The sequence below is a fragment of the Taudactylus pleione genome, unplaced genomic scaffold (genome assembly GCF_031769625.1).
Source record: "Taudactylus pleione unplaced genomic scaffold, aTauple2 ptg000562l, whole genome shotgun sequence".
In the NCBI taxonomy this organism is placed as follows: domain Eukaryota; kingdom Metazoa; phylum Chordata; class Amphibia; order Anura; family Myobatrachidae; genus Taudactylus; species Taudactylus pleione.
This window is the reverse complement of record NW_028284964.1, coordinates 776,273-800,039: the sequence shown is the minus strand read 5'-3', so window position 1 is coordinate 800,039 and position 23,767 is coordinate 776,273.

The window sequence follows — 23,767 nt, the reverse complement described above, 5'->3', positions numbered from 1 at the left end:
GGAATATTTAACACACCTCAAACTATTATAATGCTAAGGATGCACTAATATTACTGGGGACTTTAAGTTGAAGGACGTAATCTAGAAAGTTAAGTCACTTCGCAGTGTAGGTCTCCATGACCATGATTAAATAAATCTTCTATTTCTAAACAAATTATTGATATTTTTTAATATTGTGAATAAGTATTTAATTCCCTCACCATTATGTTAAAATAACAATCATATACTTTCATAATACACATGTGTAATCAAAGTACACCAATTAAATTAAACTATATAAGCAATTTCAAAGTTTAAAATGCACTTTGCAAAAGCCCACACATTGGTGCAATGTCAAACCATAACATTGATCTGACATCATTGTACAATCCCTCCCCATACTAACCTACTCTCCTGGTACTTCCAAGAGACACCTTATATTTTGGGCAATAACCCGAATCCCCAGAAGATGGGTGGATCTCCTTCATCCCGTCCACTTCCAAGTGAAGAGGGAAGGATGGGGAGAGTAATACCATGAATCACGGTCCATGGGAAGGGGGCGACGTGTTTCGAGAATGACATAATTTTGGACTCGGCGCCTGTTCTTAGACACGCGATTCGTGATTGGGGAGTGGATTAATGGCACGAAGTGCCTGGCTCCATCCATTCCCTGGCAATCTGCAACTCCTCTTCAAAGTTTGTAATTCGTTAAATTCATTGGCTTTGTAATCCTTTAATTATTGCAGTTTATGTGTTTGTCCACCTGATTGCTGGGCACAAGCTCAGAAGCAAATGGCGGGTCCTCCTTGCTGCTCTGTGTCTTTCATCCATAGAGAGAGCCCCTGTGCTTTTCAATATGGGTCTTTGGAGGGGCTGCGCCTTCTTAAACCCTTTACTACAAACAAGTACTGTAGATGTGCAACAAGGGCTAGTCAGGGGTATTAGACGTAAAATGTAATTTCCTCATTCTATGGCTAATCATCCAGCTGTACCAGCAATGGTTTCACTGACCTCCTGGAATTGGACTGGGGGTAGACATGGGTAAAGTGGCTGTTATTATTATTATTATCATTCATTTATAGGGCGCCTCAAGGTGTCTGCAGTGCCGAGCAGTGATAACAAAGTTGCATATGCCGATGCCAGTGTAAGCATTGCCCTTGTGCAGTAACGTGCAACGGACTGAACAAACCTTATGATGCCCACTTTATATATCTGAGAAATTCTCTAGTCCGCTAGTGGATCCGGCCACTCCACCATCGATGTACCATCGGTTGGAACATCGCCTCCTCGAGCAGCCCCTGGCTAGTGCCTATAGTGTCTAGGCTTCCTTTTAACTTTCTTAAAATATGACCACTGTGGCTGCGGGGCTGCGAAAGAGAACGCAGCCACACGCCCATGACACTCCCATAACACGCCTCTTATTGTGGCCACTTCAGATCACCTCCCAGTCTCCACCCTGAAACGCCCATGAATCGCAGATGCCATCTCTCATCATCTCGCACGTAACTGTGTATTCCATGGCGCACCTAGGCTTTGGTGTGCGCAGTAAGGGTTTCCTAGACTTTTTGCGCATGCACCCTAACAAGACATCGCTCAACTGTGCAACCTTCGACACTGTGTCTATCGAATCAGGCCCATAATGACATAATACATAAATATTGCAAATATACAATAGATAACCATAAACACACACACTGCCATCGTCGTCATCATCAACATCAGTAACCGTAATTTGTTATACAGCTTGCTTATAATCCTTGATTTAGCCAGTCATTTTTGCTTTTAGCAGAGAGTCATACCGAATTGCTGAATTCATATATTTAAAAGAGGCATGTATAAAGCATATGTAAATAGCTATCAAATTATTTGAGTACAGAATTTACAATGCAATTCCTTTTATAACATTTTATAATAAATCTATAAATATGACTTATGTATGTACTGTGGTGAGATATATGGTACCCACCCTATATGACACAACTGCCAGTGCCAACACAGTGCCAGGGTGTAGTAGGTGCATGGCCGGCAGGTCAAATCCCGACAGCGGTAGCCCGACAAGGGTGAAGATCCCGATCGTACCTAAGGTAAGTATCACTAACCTAATTCCCTCCCCTAACCCTAACCCTCCCTTAGACATGCCTAACCCTAACCTCCCCCCAGTGCCTAACCCTAATCCCCCCTCTAAGTGCCTAAACCTAACCCCCCCTTCCCGCAAACCTAAACCTAAGTCCCCCCCGGGGGTGCCTAACCCTAACCTCCCCCGGGGGTGCCTAACCCTAACCCCCTCTTCCCCTAGCCTAAACCTAACCCTCCCGGGGGGGGGCCTCACCCTAAGTCCCCTCGGGACGCCCGGCGCCCGGCTTACCTTCGTTCGGTATGCCGGGCGTCGATCTTCCGGCGTATGGTTAATGACAGGCGTCAAGTTTTCGACGCCTGTCATTAGTACCACGCCGGGATTAGAAAGTCTGGAAGCCGGCGGTCGGCTTTTAGACCGTCGGCTTCCATACTACATCCCCAGTGCCACATGCTTCAAAAAGACACACGTTCATTAAGATCACAGTTTAATGCATTTTAATTGGGTTGATTCAGAGGAAGGACAGAGTGAACATATAATAAAGTTATTCTGTTTTTTGTTACATCTGAATTCTTATGACACATTCAGTCCGGTCTTGTGAGGTATAAATGTACTCTACCATACTGGTGGGAAATTTCTGCCATATTGGTATTAGGGATTTGTGCCGACCCCCGTGTTTTGGATCTGTATCTCCTTCAAGGTTTTGGATATGGATTTGGTTTTGCAAACCACCCTCAAGTGTTTTGGTTTTGGTTTTGGTTCTCGATTTTTTAAATAAACAATAGATAAAAAGTTTTAAAAACAGCTAAAATCATGTAATTTATGTAATCCAAAATCCGAAATTTGGTTTAAAATACGAATTCCGAACCGCAAAAAGATCAGAACCGCGACCCAGATTTACCCAGATCTCCTCAGGAAATAAGAACCGCGGCTCGGATTTACCCGGATTCACGGAATTCAGATGGATTCAGATTTCTGGAGAACCGAACCGCACATTTCTATTTGGTATATGCCACTCGTTGGCATGAAGACACACAATTTATGCTTTGTGAAATGTGTCTGTTCTCTAATCTCAGTAAAGAGGATGAGAAAAAAAGAAATAAATGAAAACACTATACAAAAATTATCAACGGAGGAGAACACTTTATTAATGAATATCTAAAAGAGCCACTTATTTTTTCTTTAACGTTACCTGATATAGATAGCCTCAATAAAATGACCATCATTTTTCAAGCTATTATTAGAGGCGATAATTTGCAGCCCTATGTTGCTATGACTACTGCATAAACCCCGAAGGATGCAAGGATGGGATTTAGTCTTTAATCCTGAGGTTATTTTCAATAGCAGCAGCTGTCCAGGGCTTGAAAGGTGTGGCAAATTACAGCATTAAGACAGTGAAATGGCAGAATTACGCTAATTATCTGTGTAGACTTGACACAGGTGTTTATTGAAGAGAGCCTGCACTCTCTTAATGAAGGATGGATCTCTGTAAATACTGTAAAATCTCAGTCCTAGTGTGTTAGAGAAAAGCCCTGTGCCGTACCTCATGCAAGACTCCTAATAGAGATGTTCCAGAACCTCAGGCCTTGCAATCACTATTTCATATAAAACAATGTTACAAACGTATACTGCTTTTATACCTAAATTCCGGGTCTGACCCGGAGGTTGGAACAGGGGGCCTAATACAGACCCGCTCGCGAGCGCTGAGCGCTCGCAAGCAGGTCGATGTTGGCCAAGTGCGCATGCGCACGACGGAGGCAGCTCCGTCGTGCGCATGCGCAAGACCCGAATAACGACGGCCAAGCCGTCATTATGGGTCTCGCACCAAAGGGGGCGTGCTGTCGATGGTGAGTGACAGCACGCCCCCTTTGGTGGGTGTGCCGGGGGCGTGGCTGGCCAGACGGAGGCATTCCCATGGGAACGCCTACAGTCTGGGGCCGGCCCCACTGACATCACAAGTGATGTCAGTGGGAGTGCTTTTGGCTCTGATAGAGCCAAAAGCAGTCCAGGGCTTGCGGCAATGAGACCCTACCGCAAGGGTCTCATCGCAAGCCCGATGGTCACGATGGTCTTGACCATTGCGACCATCATTTTGGCCGCTCGCTATAGCTGTAGGTGGTCATCCACAGCTATGCGAGCGGCCAGGAGGCCGCTCTTAAATTCAGAGGGACGGCCTGGTTCAGAGTGAGCGCTCTGTCAGAGCGTCCGGCTCTGAATCAGGGCCAGGGTTCCAAACTGGATCAGACCCGGAATTTAGCCGGCGCCGACCCAGGATATTCCCGAGTCGGCACCATTCACTCCGAAGCAGGGTCTGCAGTGACCCGGCTTTTCCGGCATTGAAGTGGACGCTTGGAGGTGACGTCATCTGCAAGCACCACTGAAGCCGGCCTACCGGCAACAATGAGGCAAGATCCAGGTCATTGTGATCCTGATCGCGCCGTTTTTACTGCAGGGTTTCACGGTTTATTCCCGTGTAAAACCCTGCAAGTTACCTGGGTTGGATTGCCGGGTCACTCGACCAAGGAATCCAACCCAGTCCCCTTTTACACCAAGGAGCTACCCGGGATAACCCTGCTATAACCCGATTTAAGCTCTGGTCTAAAAGGGGTATTACAGTCATTTCATACGACAGTCACGATGGGCAGCAAACAAACCCTACCAGGAAAAGGATATGGCGGTTTATGTAGTAGGGTGCAACTTGAAGCCAATGCGGGAACTCCCGTATCTTTAAAGCGGCAATCATTTTCACAGCAAAGCCAAGCTGGTTTTGCCTTTGAAAATGAATGCCACTTTTAAAATATAGTCCTACAATTGGCATGGGAGATGGTGTATTTGCTCTGGGAAGTAAAGGCACTAGGCATCAAGAGTCAAATTCTTAATTGGAAAACAAAGAGGAGTAGAAGAGTTTGGAATCTTCTCTTACTGGTTGTTTCCCTGCTTGAGTGATAATTGTCCCTTAACCAGTAATATCCCCGCCTACCACAACCTCTTCCTTATTATTTGTATAATCATGATAATATAATTGACTTCTCACTCAGGAGGACTTTGCTCAGCAGATCACACTGTGAAGAAAGAAAAGGACTATTGATTCCCAGAGTGAATGAATACAAATAAGTACTGGGCATCATAGACAGAATTATTAATGATTAGAGGAATAGTTAAGTCCAAAAACATATACAGTATCAAGCAAAAGAAATGTAAAGTGCTGCTGTCATCAAACTGGAAACTCAAAGAGGGTGTAAATGTAGACAAGATATTTTTTTGTTATATTTTAAATAAGGTTCTTTCTTCACAATAGTATAAGAGATAATGCAAGAGATGTCTGCAGACCATGAAGCACTCTAGCCAAGCATTTCTCTCACTGATGTTTTCTGAATGCTTAATCAAAGACCCCCTGCAAAATAAAATGTGCTGCTTTTCCCGTTCCATTAAGCAAAACTTACATTTCTCTGAGAGCGATTTTCATATGCCCCCTCTGTAGCCATCATTACAGCAGATCTCTATATCACACACAAAGGAGCTATTTGGTAGTATCTGTCAACTGTTCTAATTAGGCAGAAGAGTTCTGCTCCTGCGGCCAGGGCCGGATTAAGACTTGTGGGGGCCCCCGGGGCAACTAAGTTGTGGTGGCCCCAACCAATCAAATTGACGCTAACCATTTGTTGCCACTCCTACGCCCTTGCATGATAGTACCACTTATGGCAGGTGGCATATGTAAGGAACACTGGGGGCAGTAGAGCCGGCAGGGAGGGTGGTCTCTGGGCAGCCAGGTGCAATCTTGCAATGCAAGGTTGCCGGCTGGGGCCCCCCATCACAGCCACAATGGGCAGTGGAGGGCAGAACGCACACACAGACATACAAGGAGAGGGCCAGGAACTGGTGCTTTACCTGTTAGGACCCCGGGGGCAGCGAATGGTGCACATCATTCCGCCGGCTGCCATCTTCATTCTTCCAGAAGTGCTGTCACTGGGCCGGCTTTCACAGAGGAGCAGCTGCCTGGCCTGGTGGAGCCAGGCAAGCGAGCAGAGCTGGATCCTGGACTGGAAGGTGAGTAGGGGGAGGACCCAACTTTGCAGTGTGCATCTGTGCGAGTCAGCTATGCTTGCGGAAGCCGGACAGGCAAGGGAGGTGGAAGAGTGGGCCGGGTAGGGGGCCCACCTCGTTTACTCCGCCTATAATGCGGCTCTGCCTGTGGCCGGTGAGTGCTATGCACAACTGCCGCTGGTGGGAGCAGCAATGCTGGGGGGGAGCTTTTGGGATAGGGGTGTTGGGTGTGACTAAGCATTTTAGAAGCGCTAAGCATGTACTGTCCAGATTTACAGATTTAAAATGTTTGGCGGAATGTTTGATTTAACGCCTGTGGGGAATACAATAGTGTAGGACTGTTATTACAATCTCCCTGCAAATTGTACACTAGGACATTACATTTCCATGACTGTGACTTGGATAATACAGCCAAAGGGGATATTACATTTTATCCTTCGTAGGGAGTGATGGTCAGTGCAATCAAAATCCACCCGAATTTTGTAAATCCGGACAGATCCGAGTGATAGCTCTGATCTTCAGGTGGTTCGGAATTCGGATTTTAAATCCCAATTTCGAGGTTTGGATTGAATGACATGATTTTAGCTGTTTTTAAAAACTTTTTATCAATTTGTTTTTTAAAAACCCAATTCCAAAACCAAAACACGAAGATGAATCCAGATCCAAAGCCAAAACACATCTGGATTTGTTAGTAGAGATGGCAATACTAATGAGTATTGATTATAAGGGGTATATTTACTAAAGTGCAGGTTTTTAGAAGATGGAGATGTTGCCCATAGCAACAAATCAGATTCTAGCTATTATCTTCTAGAAGGTGCAAGATAAATGTTAAGTAAAATCTAATTGGTTGCTACATCTCCACTTCTAAAAATGTGCACTTTAATAAATATTCCCCCAAGACTTCCCTCATTATCACATCCTTATGTCCAATCTTCAACAGCTAGTTCTTGAATCTTTGTGAATGTCTATTTACTATGAATTAGGAATTTATCTGAAGACCTTAAGTGACCTCTCTAAAAGAATTACACAGGAGTTTTGCATGAAATAATAATTATTTCATTTGTAACTTTTCAAGATTTAACACTAAACATTTCATGAATAAAGTAGGGTATTCAGTGCGATCTCTTTCTATATACAGTGAGTGTATTGTTCGGACCATTTCTTTGAATAAAACTATTTAAGAAGGGAAAAAAATATCTTTTAAAATCTTTGTTCTGTGACAATAAGGAATGTTCCATTTTCAAAAATGTGTATATGCCTTTCAACACTGGATAAATTAATAAAAACATTTTTATATTTAATTTCAGTTGAATTTTGAATAAATCATTATTGAAAATTGATGAAAATAATAGCAAGATTGGTTCAAATGGGTGTTTAGGAAATGGATACTTATAGGGGTATTCAATATGGGTGCGATAAGTCCGTTTTTGCGTTATTATCGCACTTTTTAACGTTTTTGCGTTATTATCACTGATTTTAGTTTTACACCGTATTCAATTTCAAAGACTTATCGCAGTTTTGAAAAGTCTTTGCTAAAAAACGGGGATAAGTTTTCACCATTGAATAGGTGTCGAAAAAAAGTGCAGAATTGGGGTTTAGGGGTGCAGGCTTAAAAAAAATAGCCTGCACCCTTCAGAATGACCCCTTGAAATGATCTGTGTCAAAAAAAAATAAAAAATCGGGACACCCCAAAAAAAGCACTTTGAATTTGGGGGCCAAAAAAAAAATGTTGGGGAACAAAGATAAAAAATAGCGAACTTGACTCTGGGGGGGGTGTGTCCCCAAGTATGCCCCAGGTGTTTTTTTCATTGCAGCTCCTTGTGCTAGTGGGTTTTTCACGATTTTTTCAAGTCTGTTTAGCAACTTTAAAATATGCTGACCCCCATTTTCAAGTACCCCAAATTTGCTGGGCATAGTTATTTTTCCCAAAAAAAAATTCTAAATGCTCTTCTGCACCACTTTCTTCAAAGTCGCATTTATGCACTTGCCGCGGCTGTTAGAAAGCCCGACTTCCTTCAGGAGTTAAAAATGGGGGTACCCATAGTAATCCCCCATGTCTAGACATCATTAGGGGGGTCCCTAGAATATTTCCCGAAAATTCCCATTTTGTTAACCTTTAAAAAAAATGTTTTTTAAAATTAGAAAAAAAATGACATAAGGTCCCCCCCCCAAAAGCCAAACCAGCCCAGGCTAGCCAGCCAGTGGTGGTTTCTAAAAATACGGGGAACACAATGTGTAGGGTTCCACCGTATTTTAGAAACCAACACCAGGCTGCAGGGACTAGTGCTGGTTTTAAATATAGGGGGCAAAAACGACGTGGGGTACCCCCTATATTTAAGACCAGCACCAGACCCAACCGACCGGGATGTAATGCCACAGGCCGGAGACCCAATCACCGGGGCTCCAGGTCCAAAGCATCACACCCCAAGTCGGTCAGCGCAAGCCGGTGATCTCGGGGGAGTTGGGGACCCCCCAAAAAAGGGTCCCTCCTCTCCCGAGCACCATAGGCTTACGCTGAAGCCTGGGGCTCATCCCCATACCCCTGGAGCAGTGGGTATGGGGGTAATAGGGGGGCCAAATAATGTAAGACTATTGTACTTTACAGTGGAACTACAAGTGCCAGCATGCCTGCCATTTTGCACTTGTGGAACTACAAGTGCCAGCAGACATGCGGCACCTGTAATTTCACTGTAAAATAAATAGTTACAAAAAGGCAAAACACACACACCGTGCCCAGTATAAGTTTATTACATACACCTACCCATTCACACATACTTACCTGTACCAGATGAATCTGTCCTCTTCTCCAGGAGAGATCCATGGTAGCTGGCCCTGCAAGAAAGATTTCATACTCACCTACATCCAGCGCTGGTCTCCGCAGTAATCCATGGGTGTTTTAAAACAAAAAAACGTGTTACCCGATCCACGCTACTAGCTATGTGTATGTGTGTTGTCACACATACACATAGCTCCCGAATGGCCGCTGCCGGGACTTCACGGGGCATTGCAGTCCCATCAGCCAATCAGCGGCAGCGCTCACTGTAGCGCGGCCGCTGATAGGCTCCGGCAACTGACAGTTCCCACGTGGGCTGACTCACCCACGTGGGAATTGTCAGTTGTCGGAGCCTATCAGCGGGGGGACTTAAAAATATGCTTTAGGGACTTAAAAATATGCTAGTACCCATTTTCATGTACTCCAAATTTGATGGGACCACTTAAAAAAACGAAAAAAATAACCTAAGTGCTCTTCTGCAACACTTCTTCAATGTCGGGAAAAAAACACCTGCTGTGGCTATTTAAATCCCCGACTTTCATTTAAAGGCTAAAACGGGGGTACCCATAGTGATCCCCCATGTTTTTACAACTTTAGGGGGTCTTATAAATTTTTTAGGGAAAAAATCGTAACTTTACGCAGATCCAACTTCGGAGGTTCCCGTTTTCGACGATTACAAATTGAATACGGGGATACGCGGGAGCGCGCCCGATACTTTAACACAGAAAAAAACTCCGATGTGAAACGTTAACTTCGGCAGTGAACTTAACGTTTCATATTGAATACCCCTCTTAGAGGAAAACTATAACTATAACTAAATTTTCAAGCTTAACAGTGCAGGTGGTAAATTTAGAAGTGGAGATGTTGCCCATAGCAACCAATCAGATTATAGCTATTATCTTCTAGAAGGTGCTAGTTAAATGTTAAGTAGAATCTGATTGGTTGCCATGGGCAACATCTCCACTTCTAAAAACTCTCACCTTAGTAAATTTACCCCTAGGTGTTTAGTATAATGGGCCTGATTCACTACGGATCGCTATTGTGATAATAGATGCGATTACACACGGAGATCTGCTGCGAAAATATGCTAATGGCTGCAATCACAAAGCTATCACATAGCAAGCATAGAGAAGCCCACTAGCGCTACCTCACATCCGTTATACCTTGCACTCTTACGTATATATTTTATAACATCGGGTAACATCGGCCCATCATGCACTTTTACAGCAGATCTGACGTTACTCAGAAATTGCTGACCTCGTCACACGCAGTGAGTACTCCAGCTACGTATGCCGTCGCAGTGGCTAATTTATGCACGGCCATGCAACAGTATTCAAATGGACAGGCACGCCTGCGTTTTTCCAACCACTCCCCCATCGCCACCCCCAAACGTTGACCTCCCGTCACTCGCTCTGTGATGGCTTTCTTTCTGCATGAGTGATCGCAGAGCGATCGCAATGATAACTCACGCACGCAAGTACGCACCATCAACCAATCTGCGTACGTTGTTGCAGTTGTGATCCATGATGAATCAGGCCCAAAGTACGTGGAGCAATGCTTCAACATGTCAGACAAGGTGGGAACCTGAGATAGACGCAGACGCAAACTTAAGTAATTTAATAAAAAATGTATAAGCTCTAGATCTCCTGAACTTATAACTACTACTATTTATTGGATTCATTTTCAATGGTGCCTTATGACTCACTTCTCAGTGAAGCGGGTGGGTCCTAGTGAAACCACAGCTTAAGACACTTAGGGGTCTATGTACTAAGCAGTGTTAGGAGACAGAGTGAAAAGGGATAAGAAAGTCATAAGGTGCCAGCCAATCAGCTCCCAACTGTCATCTCACAGGTTGTGTTTGAAAAATGACAGTCGGGAGCTGATTGGCTGGCACCTTATCACTTCCTTATCACTTTTCACTCTGTCTCCTAACACTGCTTAGTAAATAGACCCCTTAGAAAAATATCTGGCCCTGGTACTGTGGGGGGTGGGGGGTGGGGCCAAACATTTGGTTGATGTGGCCACACCCAATATGGAATATAGATGTGCGTGGACCCCCGTGTTTTGTTTTTGTTTTTGGCAAAACCACCCACAAATGTTATGGTTTGGATTCGGTTTTGGATTACTTTAAAATTTATAAAATCAGCTAAAAACAGCTAAAATCATGTAATTTGGATCTGTTTACATTAGGGATGTGCGCCAACCCGCATGAGTTGGTTTTGGTTCTGTATCTCCCTCGAGGTTTTGGATCTGGATTTGGTTTTGCAAAACCGCCCTTGCGTGTTTTGGTTTTGGATCTGTATTTTTATCAAAAAGTGATATAAACAGCTTTAACCACATAATTTGGGCCAGTTTTTGTTCCTACAGTAATATTTACCTTAATAACAATCATTTTCAGGCATTTCCAGTCATTATTAACTACTTCACACCTCACAATATTGTTTTCACTAGTTTTTTTCACCAATATAGGCCAAAGGCTGCAGCGAGCTGGCTGGCTAAAGTAAGCTACAGAGCAGCGGCACAAACGCATGGCCGTTTAAACACATATAGGACATCTATGAAACATTGCCACACAGCAGTAGCAGACAGGATAACAGTTTAATGAACTATAAAAATGTCAATCGGCAATGCCCCAAATTGTGCAAAATGTAAAAAAAGAGGTACAAGATGGAATTGTCCCTCCCACCCACTCTTATATGGGATATTAAAAAGGACATGCACAGTTTAACAAATCAAGCACTTTAGCGACAAGCACTGACACTTTTGTGGCTGAAGTCCTTGTTTTGTTTGGGCCCCCACAAAACAACATTTTAGACCCCCTCCAATCATTAAGGAGGAGGTTGATGATGAGGGTGTTGGTGTTGGAGATTGGATCTGCTGGTCCAAACTGCTAGTAGCTGATACTGGACTGCTTGTTATTAATTTACAAATTATTATAATTTTGTTAAATAAATTGCATGAACTCGCTGCAAATGATGTAACAGGGAGGAGGTGCCTAGATGGTTAACGTCCCAACCTCTACTAACTTTGGATTCACAAATGGTACAGATGCCTTCACAATTGTTATCAGGATTTGGGTTGAAATAATTCTACACCCAAGATGTGGCTTTTCTGGTCTTATGCCCAGGCATCACCCCAGCCTATAACCCCAGTTTATATCTTTACCACAGCCTATACCATCACCCAAGCCTGTATAGTCGCCCCAGCCTGTAACTCCATTTTAATTTGATATTGTCACTCCAGTTTAAATCATCACCCCAGACTATAACCTCAGTTTATATCATTACCCCATCCTATACCATCACCACAGATTATACCAGCACCCAAGCCTATATCGTCACCCCATCCTGTGTTGTGTATAAATTACAGCTGTGCTCCCTGTTAGATTGAGGATTCATTGTCCACTTCAGTGGGTGTGAGCTCCATTTTAGTCCATATCACCACAACCCTTACACATCTTCTGACCTGGGCTAAAGGAGGAGCAGCTGCACTCTGGAATACGACTGAATGGAGTTGCCCCTCTGACTCGCTGGAATTCAGTTAGAGGGGCCATGGGTAGGAACATTATATCAGAGAATGCAGTTTTAGCTGCTTTACTCCGTGTTTTAAACCGTATCCTCTAATTTCACCTTTTGAAAATATGTTTATGTGAAACACAATTGAGGTGTTTATGATGTCATTATGTTTTATATATTACGCATGTTATTTAGCACTTTGTTGTGATCTTGTAGTTGGCCTGTAGACTAATCATTTATTCACCATTGAGGAAAGAAGTGAAAAGTTGCATTTTTTTATTGCTAATTTTGTGTTATTAAATTGTAAAATTGTGAATATTACACTGCATTTCCATTTACACTGCCACAATACGTGTTTCCACTTACAGTGTCACAATACGTGTTGAATATTACACTGCGTTTCCACTTAGTGTCACAAGATTTTATTTGAATAAGAAGAAAAAGAATAACACACTGCGCTGCCACTTAGTGTCTCAAGATTTTTTATGAATAAGAAAAGAATAGCACACTGCTCTATCACTTACAGTGTCACAAGATTTTATATGAATAAGAAGAAAAGAATAACACACTGCATTACCACTTAGTGTCACAAGATTTTTTCTGAATAAGAAAATAACACACTGCGCTACCACTTACAGTGTCACAAGATTATTTATGAATAAGAAAAGAATAACACACTGTGCTACCACTTACAGTGTCACAAGATTTTTTATGAATAAGAAGAAAAGAATAACACACTGCGCTATCACTTACAGTGTCACAAGTTTAGTTATGAATAAGAAGAAGAGAATAACACACTGTGCTGCCACTTACAGTGTCACAAGATTAGTTATGAATAAGAAAAGAATAACAAACTGCGCTATCACTTACAGTGTCAAAAGATTTTTTATGAATAAGAAGAAAAGAATAACACACTGTGCTATCACTTACAGTGTCACAAGATTAGTTATGAATAAGAAGAAGAAAATAACACACTGTGCTGCCACTTACAGTGTCACAAGATTATTTATGAATAAGAAGAGAATAACACACTGTGCTGCCACTTACAGTGTCACAAGATTAGTTATGAATAAGAAAAGAATAACATACTGCGCTATCACTTACAGTGTCACAAGATTTTTTATGAATAAGAAAATAACACACTGCGCTATCACTTACAGTGTCACAATATTTTTCATGAATAAGAAAAGATAACACACTGCATTACCACTTACAGTGTCACAAGATTTTTCATGAATAAGAAAAGATAACACACTGCATTACCACTTACAGTGTCACAATAGTTTTTATGAATAAGAAAATAATACACTGTGCTACCACTTAGTGTCACAAGATTTTTTATGAATAAGAAAAGAATGCGTTACCAATTACAGTGTCACAAGATTTTTTATGAATAGGAAAAGAATAACATACTGCGCTACCACTTACAGTGTCAGAAGATTTTTTAGGAGTAAAATATGGTGCTACCATTTACAGTGTCACAAGATTTTTTATGAATATACTGCGCTACCACTCACAATACGTGTTGAATACATTTCCACTTACAGTGTCAAAATATTTTTTATGAATACACTGCCCTACCACTTACAGTATCAAAATATGTGTTGAATATTACACTGCATTTCCACTTACAGTGTCTCTATCATTTTTCTGGACACACTGCGCTATCCCTTAGTGTAACAATACTTGTTGAATATTACACTGCGTTTCCACTTAGTGTCACAATATGTGTATATTACACGCGATTACACTTACAGTGTCACAATACATGTATGAATATTACACTGCGCTACGACTTATAGTGTCACAATATGTGTATGAATATTACACTGCGGTCTGACTGGCAGGGACAGAGAAAAAATATATATATAGTACACTGGGTTACAGCACAAAATTATATTATTTAGCTTTTATTAGCTTTTATTTTTTTTACACTGGGTATCCTAGGATGGACAGAGTGCCCCTGGATGGACATAGCAGCCCCTGCCCCAGGATGGACACAGAAGCCTCTGCCCTGAATGGTTACAGCAGCTCCTGGATGGACACCGCAACCACTGCCCCTCAATGAACACAGCAGCCCCTGAATGGACACAGCAGCACCTGCCCTGGATGGTCACAGCAGACACTGCTCCTGGATGGACACAACAACCCCTGGATGGACACAGCAGCCTCTGCCCTGGATGGACAGAGCACCCCTGGATAGACACAGCAGCCCCTGCCCCTGGATGGACACAGCAACCACTGGATGGACACAGCAGCCCCTGTCCTGGATGGACACAGCAGCCCCTGGATGGACATAGCACCCACTGCCTCTGGATGGACACAGCATCCCCTGGATGGATACAGCAGCCTCTGCCCTGGATGGACACAGCAGCCCCTGGATGGACATAGCAGCCCCTGCCCCTGGGTGGACACAGCAGCCCCTGGATGGATACAGCAGCCCCTGTCCTGGATGGACAGAGCAGCCCCTTGATGGACATAGCAGCCACTGCCCCTGGATGGACACAGCAACCCCTGATGGACACAGCAGCCCCTGTCCTGGACAGACACAGCACCACTGGACAGACAGAGAACCTCTGGACAGTCACAGCAGCCCCTGGATAGACACAGCACCCCTGGACAGACAGAGAACCTCTGGACAGACACAGCAGCCCCTGGATAGACACAGCACCTCTGGACAGACAGAGAACCTCTGGACAGACACAGCACCCCTGGATAGACACTGCACCCCTGGATAGACACAGCACCCCTGGATAGACACAGCACATCTGCTCACTGCACTTTTCACAGCTGGAGTGAAATGGCAGCGATGACCGGGTAGTATCCAAAACCCGAGAGAATCCGACAGTGGGAGGATGATGTTTTGCCTCATTTTGTGATCTGATTCTGGCGGGAAAACCCGAGCTGGACTCCGATCCTGTCCCGGATCGCGAAGTTCGGGTGGTTCCGGTTCTTTGAGAACCAGACCCGCTCATCTCTAGTTTACATGCAATCCAAAACCCCAGTTTTTTAAATCCAAGTTCCCAAGCTGGGACTTGGTTCTACTCAGAACCTCAAAAGAGATCAGAGCCAGGATTTGGTTCAACTCGAAACCGCAAAGTTTGTGTATGTTCGTTTCTCAGGAAAATGGAACTGCACATACTGTATGTAATTTTGATTATGCAGATCGTGCACTGACGCAGGAGGAGCGGGCCACACCAGCAGGCAGGGGCATTGGAAAGATTTTATGTTGGGGGGGGGAATTAAATCATTCCGGCGCCCCCCACACTCCCCCACTCTTCCCCCACTTACCTGTTGTGCTGTGTTCGTGTCGTGATGCGGTCCCACACCCACCCGAAAAGCCACCTCCAGTCCCAGCAGCACACAATGACACTCCACCTGTTGTTGGTGCAGCCAGCCATCACTATCGCTGATGCTGAGCTCTGATTGGGCGGATGCTGCTGCTGCTATGGCCATGAGTGTGGAAGCTCAGGGCTGCCACGGGTGTTGGATCATGGATTCTGGAGAGCACACAGGGGAGCGGAAGGAGTGGCTGTCAGCAGCACGTCACCATCCTCGGCTACTGCGCCTGTCTCCCTGGCGCCTTTCAAATGTTTAGGGGGCAAGACTCCACCTTGCCCCCTCACTCTGGCACCCTTGCCAGCAAGCTCTGGTCTGCTTACTCTCTCCCCAATCCCGCCACCTCTTGATGCACCTGCCCAGTCTTCATTTCATAAGTATTGATATTAGACGCTATGCATACAGTATATTATGTGCATTTTAATGTGGATGTGGTTTACAGAGCATTTTCAAGAATATGTGCAAACAAACCATATTTATAATTTGACCATATGGTCAATAAAGAGGAGAAACTGCATTTTTGCATGAATTTGCTATTGATTCATTAAGTTACATTATTGCAGTGCTGCTGTTGTTTAGTATACATAAGCATAGAAAGCACTAATGCTTATGTATTATAATGATAACGGAGAGCTACATTTAATAGTTTTCCCTCATATTAAATAAAATCAGGAAACGACAAACAGGATGAAACATAAAGGCAAGAAAATCAGGACAGTCGTGTCAATGAGCAATTTGTCCTGATCCAAATCATATTCTCGTCCAGCATAACCTCAACTGAGACCATAGTTATTCCCTAACTAGACAGTGACCTTCTATTCTCCGCTGGACCATAGCGGAAGCAATAGGTAAATGAATAACATACTGCGCTATCACTTACAGTGTCACAAGATTTTTTATGAATAAGAAAATAACACACTGCGCTATCACTTACAGTGTCACAATATTTTTCATGAATAAGAAAAGATAACACACTGCATTACCACTTACAGTGTCACAAGATTTTTCATGAATAAGAAAAGATAACACACTGCATTACCACTTACAGTGTCACAATAGTTTTTATGAATAAGAAAATAATACACTGTGCTACCACTTAGTGTCACAAGATTTTTTATGAATAAGAAAAGAATGCGTTACCAATTACAGTGTCACAAGATTTTTTATGAATAGGAAAAGAATAACATACTGCGCTACCACTTACAGTGTCAGAAGATTTTTTAGGAGTAAAATATGGTGCTACCATTTACAGTGTCACAAGATTTTTTATGAATATACTGCGCTACCACTCACAATACGTGTTGAATACATTTCCACTTACAGTGTCAAAATATTTTTTATGAATACACTGCCCTACCACTTACAGTATCAAAATATGTGTTGAATATTACACTGCATTTCCACTTACAGTGTCTCTATCATTTTTCTGGACACACTGCGCTATCCCTTAGTGTAACAATACTTGTTGAATATTACACTGCGTTTCCACTTAGTGTCACAATATGTGTATATTACACGCGATTACACTTACAGTGTCACAATACATGTATGAATATTACACTGCGCTACGACTTATAGTGTCACAATATGTGTATGAATATTACACTGCGGTCTGACTGGCAGGGACAGAGAAAAAATATATATATAGTACACTGGGTTACAGCACAAAATTATATTATTTAGCTTTTATTAGCTTTTATTTTTTTTACACTGGGTATCCTAGGATGGACAGAGTGCCCCTGGATGGACATAGCAGCCCCTGCCCCAGGATGGACACAGAAGCCTCTGCCCTGAATGGTTACAGCAGCTCCTGGATGGACACCGCAACCACTGCCCCTCAATGAACACAGCAGCCCCTGAATGGACACAGCAGCACCTGCCCTGGATGGTCACAGCAGACACTGCTCCTGGATGGACACAACAACCCCTGGATGGACACAGCAGCCTCTGCCCTGGATGGACAGAGCACCCCTGGATAGACACAGCAGCCCCTGCCCCTGGATGGACACAGCAACCACTGGATGGACACAGCAGCCCCTGTCCTGGATGGACACAGCAGCCCCTGGATGGACATAGCACCCACTGCCTCTGGATGGACACAGCATCCCCTGGATGGATACAGCAGCCTCTGCCCTGGATGGACACAGCAGCCCCTGGATGGACATAGCAGCCCCTGCCCCTGGGTGGACACAGCAGCCCCTGGATGGATACAGCAGCCCCTGTCCTGGATGGACAGAGCAGCCCCTTGATGGACATAGCAGCCACTGCCCCTGGATGGACACAGCAACCCCTGATGGACACAGCAGCCCCTGTCCTGGACAGACACAGCACCACTGGACAGACAGAGAACCTCTGGACAGTCACAGCAGCCCCTGGATAGACACAGCACCCCTGGACAGACAGAGAACCTCTGGACAGACACAGCAGCCCCTGGATAGACACAGCACCTCTGGACAGACAGAGAACCTCTGGACAGACACAGCACCCCTGGATAGACACTGCACCCCTGGATAGACACAGCACCCCTGGATAGACACAGCACATCTGCTCACTGCACTTTTCACAGCTGGAGTGAAATGGCAGCGATGACCGGGTAGTATCCAAAACCCGAGAGAATCCGACAGTGGGAGGATGATGTTTTGCCTCATTTTGTGATCTGATTCTGGCGGGAAAACCCGAGCTGGACTCCGATCCTGTCCCGGATCGCGAAGTTCGGGTGGTTCCGGTTCTTTGAGAACCAGACCCGCTCATCTCTAGTTTACATGCAATCCAAAACCCCAGTTTTTTAAATCCAAGTTCCCAAGCTGGGACTTGGTTCTACTCAGAACCTCAAAAGAGATCAGAGCCAGGATTTGGTTCAACTCGAAACCGCAAAGTTTGTGTATGTTCGTTTCTCAGGAAAATGGAACTGCACATACTGTATGTAATTTTGATTATGCAGATCGTGCACTGACGCAGGAGGAGCGGGCCACACCAGCAGGCAGGGGCATTGGAAAGATTTTATGTTGGGGGGGGGAATTAAATCATTCCGGCGCCCCCCACACTCCCCCACTCTTCCCCCACTTACCTGTTGTGCTGTGTTCGTGTCGTGATGCGGTCCCACACCCACCCGAAAAGCCACCTCCAGTCCCAGCAGCACACAATGACACTCCACCTGTTGTTGGTGCAGCCAGCCATCACTATCGCTGATGCTGAGCTCTGATTGGGCGGATGCTGCTGCTGCTATGGCCATGAGTGTGGAAGCTCAGGGCTGCCACGGGTGTTGGATCATGGATTCTGGAGAGCACACAGGGGAGCGGAAGGAGTGGCTGTCAGCAGCACGTCACCATCCTCGGCTACTGCGCCTGTCTCCCTGGCGCCTTTCAAATGTTTAGGGGGCAAGACTCCACCTTGCCCCCTCACTCTGGCACCCTTGCCAGCAAGCTCTGGTCTGCTTACTCTCTCCCCAATCCCGCCACCTCTTGATGCACCTGCCCAGTCTTCATTTCATAAGTATTGATATTAGACGCTATGCATACAGTATATTATGTGCATTTTAATGTGGATGTGGTTTACAGAGCATTTTCAAGAATATGTGCAAACAAACCATATTTATAATTTGACCATATGGTCAATAAAGAGGAGAAACTGCATTTTTGCATGAATTTGCTATTGATTCATTAAGTTACATTATTGCAGTGCTGCTGTTGTTTAGTATACATAAGCATAGAAAGCACTAATGCTTATGTATTATAATGATAACGGAGAGCTACATTTAATAGTTTTCCCTCATATTAAATAAAATCAGGAAACGACAAACAGGATGAAACATAAAGGCAAGAAAATCAGGACAGTCGTGTCAATGAGCAATTTGTCCTGATCCAAATCATATTCTCGTCCAGCATAACCTCAACTGAGACCATAGTTATTCCCTAACTAGACAGTGACCTTCTATTCTCCGCTGGACCATAGCGGAAGCAATAGGTAAATGACGACTACTTGAATGATGGATAACATTTCCCACGCCTCGCTCCTAGTTGGTAGAGGTGGATGTTTTGTGGAGGATGTTTTTTTCATGTGCATCATTTAAACTGAGATGAACTTGATGATGGATGCAGACAATGAAAAAAAAAATATTCATGACAAAAAGTCTGCAAAGAACTAAGCTGCAAGGTGGCAGAATTCTTACACTCCAAGATACGAGTGATTGCAGCAGTGACCTCTATCAGAATGGAGTCTCACTAGAACACTTGAATTATTTCATGAAACAGAACAATGCAATAATTGGAATCTGTAAATCAATCCATACAGGAATGTCACATTATAATCTTGTATGCAAGTACGTAAATTATTACGGATAATACATAGGGGCTACAGCCCCCTGAGTACCATCCGCCTTGCAGTGGCAGTGACTTCCCATTGGAAGTGCTCCCTGCTAATCACGTGATGGACAAGCAGTGTCAGGGGGAAATATTTTCACCCCATGGTATTACCAGTCCAGACTACAATAGCAGAGAGCATTTCCCATGGGAAATCATTCCCTTGCTATCAAAGCAGCCCTCATGGGCTTTGAGGGGCTTACTGGGTATGGTTGTGTCACAGGCCAGCTGCACCACAAAATAATTAAAGTAAAAAAATAAACTTTTTTCTGATGTCAAAAAACATTTCAAGTATTTTAAAATTCAAATTAAATCAAATTTCAGGAGTATATGTTTTGGAGAGGCTGTAATTACTGGGTGTGGCCATGTCCCTGTCAGCTGCACCTCAAAATAATTAAAGTGGAAAAAATAAACTTTTTTCTGGTGTCCAATAACATTTCAAGTCTTTTGTAATTCAATTTATATCATATTTCAAGAGTGTGTGTTTTGGAGAGGCAGCATATATTACTGTACTTACTAGGTGTATTTGTGTCCGCATAATCTGCACTCCAAATATAATAAGTGCAAAAAAAATAAATGTTATCTGGTGTCATAACACATCTCAAGTGTTGGTAATTGTTACAGTCCCCCATTTCTCTATCTCATTATACATTCACTTGGTGTGGTGGTAGTTAAGTTCAACTACATCAGCTTTACTGCTGTCCTTATGTAAAAATCAATCATGGATCAGTTGATAGAAGAACAGGAGCAACACAGTACTAGTACTGGCAGCCATAGTACATCTTCAATATCTACTTTTAAAGAAGGTCAAGGGTTAAGAAGAAAGTGTTGGAATGTGCACTCCAAATCTAAATAACGTTGACAATTTTAAGAAAACATCGCTTCTAACTAACTAAGTGTTCTGATTATAAGTGTAAATACAATTTGATAACTAAGTCAGAGTTACGCTGCAGATCTTATTTGTCATATGCGCACCATGCAAAGACTGATGTGACTTCTTCTCTGCATTCCACAGGTAAATTACAACTACTGCTCCCATCAGATGCTGTTTTAGTGATTGCCTCAGCACAGTTTTGAAAATTTATACTGGGTAAATTACAACTACTGCTATACTAAGAGCAATTTATCTAAAGGAAGTTAGGAATGTATTGTGAATCTGTGTTGGCCTCCCCCCTTCTCACAAATTGTTTATCTTAGACTTTATTGCATCCCAATTTAGTGTGTGTTAGAGCTTTCGGGGTGGGGTCCCAATCAGTGAGCACAGAGACACATGTTTGTAACTTTAGATATTACTGCTCCCACAGGCTGCATAGCCGGTGGCTGCCATAGTCTGTGTAAAGATTCAAAGTGTTCTGATTATAAGTGTAAATACAATTTGATAACTAAGTCGGAGTTACGCTGGAGGAAAACTGGAGGAAAACTGAGGGAAAAGAAACTCAAAACCAGAACAATTTCTGAACAACAAGAAGCAACTTATTTATGTGAATGAACAAAATCAACATCTTCTGCTGTATCCAGGCAACTACTTACTGCACTCACTGCTTGGACACTGCACGTGCTCCCCTGTCTGTGTACTGCTCTGACACTGCACGTGCTCCCCTGTCTGTGTGCTGCTCTGACACTGCACGTGCTCCCCTGTCTGTGTGCTGCTCTGACACTGCACGTGCTCCCCTGTCTGTGTGCTGCTCTTGTTGATTGATCTTTGTTGATCAGAACACTTCAGACTGGATCAGCTCGGGTACATTGTAATTTTGTCCTCATTCATTTTGTATTGCCTTTTCCAATTGTGTCACATCTATCCACTTTAATCATTTGTTTAAAAACTAATTCCTGCACCCACTACTCACACACCTCTCCTTTATATATCGCTTTTGGAGCTGTGCTCATACATTAGCAGCACTGTTCTTTACATGTATTTTTGAACATTTAACAACTTTAATCCACACTGACTCTATATCTCACAGCCTCCACTCCAGTTTACATCTCAATTATTACCTTGTCCACAGCATGAACACCCTTACTTCACACAACCCCCATATTCTATGTCCACATAATCCTCTACTTTATCCATCCCTCTCTTCCCCCTCCTGTTTCCTTCACTTGCTGTTCTTCCTTTTTTTCTCTCATCAGTCTGCTTCCAACCCTCTGCTTCTTTCCCCCACCTCTCCTATACCTCCACTCTCAACCACCTCCCTCCATGGTCTTGTTACCCCACTACTAAGCCCCATTCCCTCCTCGTTCTGTCTGTCACCTCCAGGGCTGCCAAGAGAAATTCTGGGCCCGGGTACTGCAACATCCTGTGGGACCACATCATGTATGGCTGCACCCATTTGTGAGTGGGTCTAGCATGTGAGATGCACCCACTCACAGGAGCATGGCATAGCACCCAGCAGCTGGAACTAAAGTAGTCACTACTGTATTAGGATGGCGGGACAGTCCCATAATAGCTGCATTTCTTGTCAGGCTGTATATAGATGCTAAAATGTAACACACAAATTAAAGTGCTTCTACTTTACTTTGTACATCTCTCATGTAAATAACACAAACAATCTATTTTCTATCATAGAGATAGATGTATGAAGGACTTAATTTTTACATAACATCAGGTCATCTTATACACACACATTCCGCAGCACATATCCTAACCCACTGCTCCATGCTCCTTCTTCACTATCTACCCCTCTGTGTTGCCCCTGTCTGTCTGCCCTTCCCCTTTAGAATGTAAGCTCTCACGAGCAGGGCCCTCATCCTCACGTGTTTCTCCTCCCCCTACTTATAGTATCATTTACTCCTAACTCCCTACAATGGCACCTACCACCTGGTTGCTCATGTCCTGCTGCTTGTGTTTTGCAGCTGAGTTTATAACCTTGTCCTTGTCCTGCATTGTTTTGTATTACTATTAACTGTTTTTCTTGTGTGCTCATTTATGTACTGTGTAAGGCGCTGCGGAACCTTTGTGGCGCCATATAAATAAAGGATAATAATAATAATAATAACTAAGAAGGGAAAAGATACTGCAGAATATGTTAACATTTTGAACATGCCATTCACCACTAGCATTGGCAAGGAAAAGTAAACTTAATAGGGGTGGGCTACACTTGTAGTTGTGGTGATGGGATTGGTTCCTATGTGTTTGGGGAAAGGGGTGGGGGTGAGGTGTCTAGGGTGGGTAGGTGCTGCAACATAGGGTAGGAGTACCAATTCCTGCTAGGTTGATGCGACAGATAAAATGGGTATATGTGCGCTCCTAGGTATGAGGGGATGAGGTCGTGGGTGGGGGATGGTGGATGAGGGGGTGTGGGGGGGGAAGTGCGTGGAGAAGATGTAGTGATATGTACTGTATGTGGGTGTTAGTACGGATGAAAGAAATACTGACAAGTGGTGTGGGATCCAAACCTATTTATTGGGTAGACACAGTGCTCCCTAGGTTGTTCCGTTACTGGATTCACATATAGTGGATGGTGGTAATAGTCTCGATGTATGTAGCCCATGATTGGGGGGGTGGGTGGACCCTTTTAGTGGGCTCCTTTGGCGTGCGGTTCTCACTCCTGCACGTCCCTCTGCTGGACCCATGGTCAAACAGACTTATGGCAACCGGGGTGTGGTATAGTTTGTGTAACCAGGGTATCTTAAAGTTGGCAGTGTCCTGCACTGCTTATCGGGATAAGCTTACCTACCGGTAGGT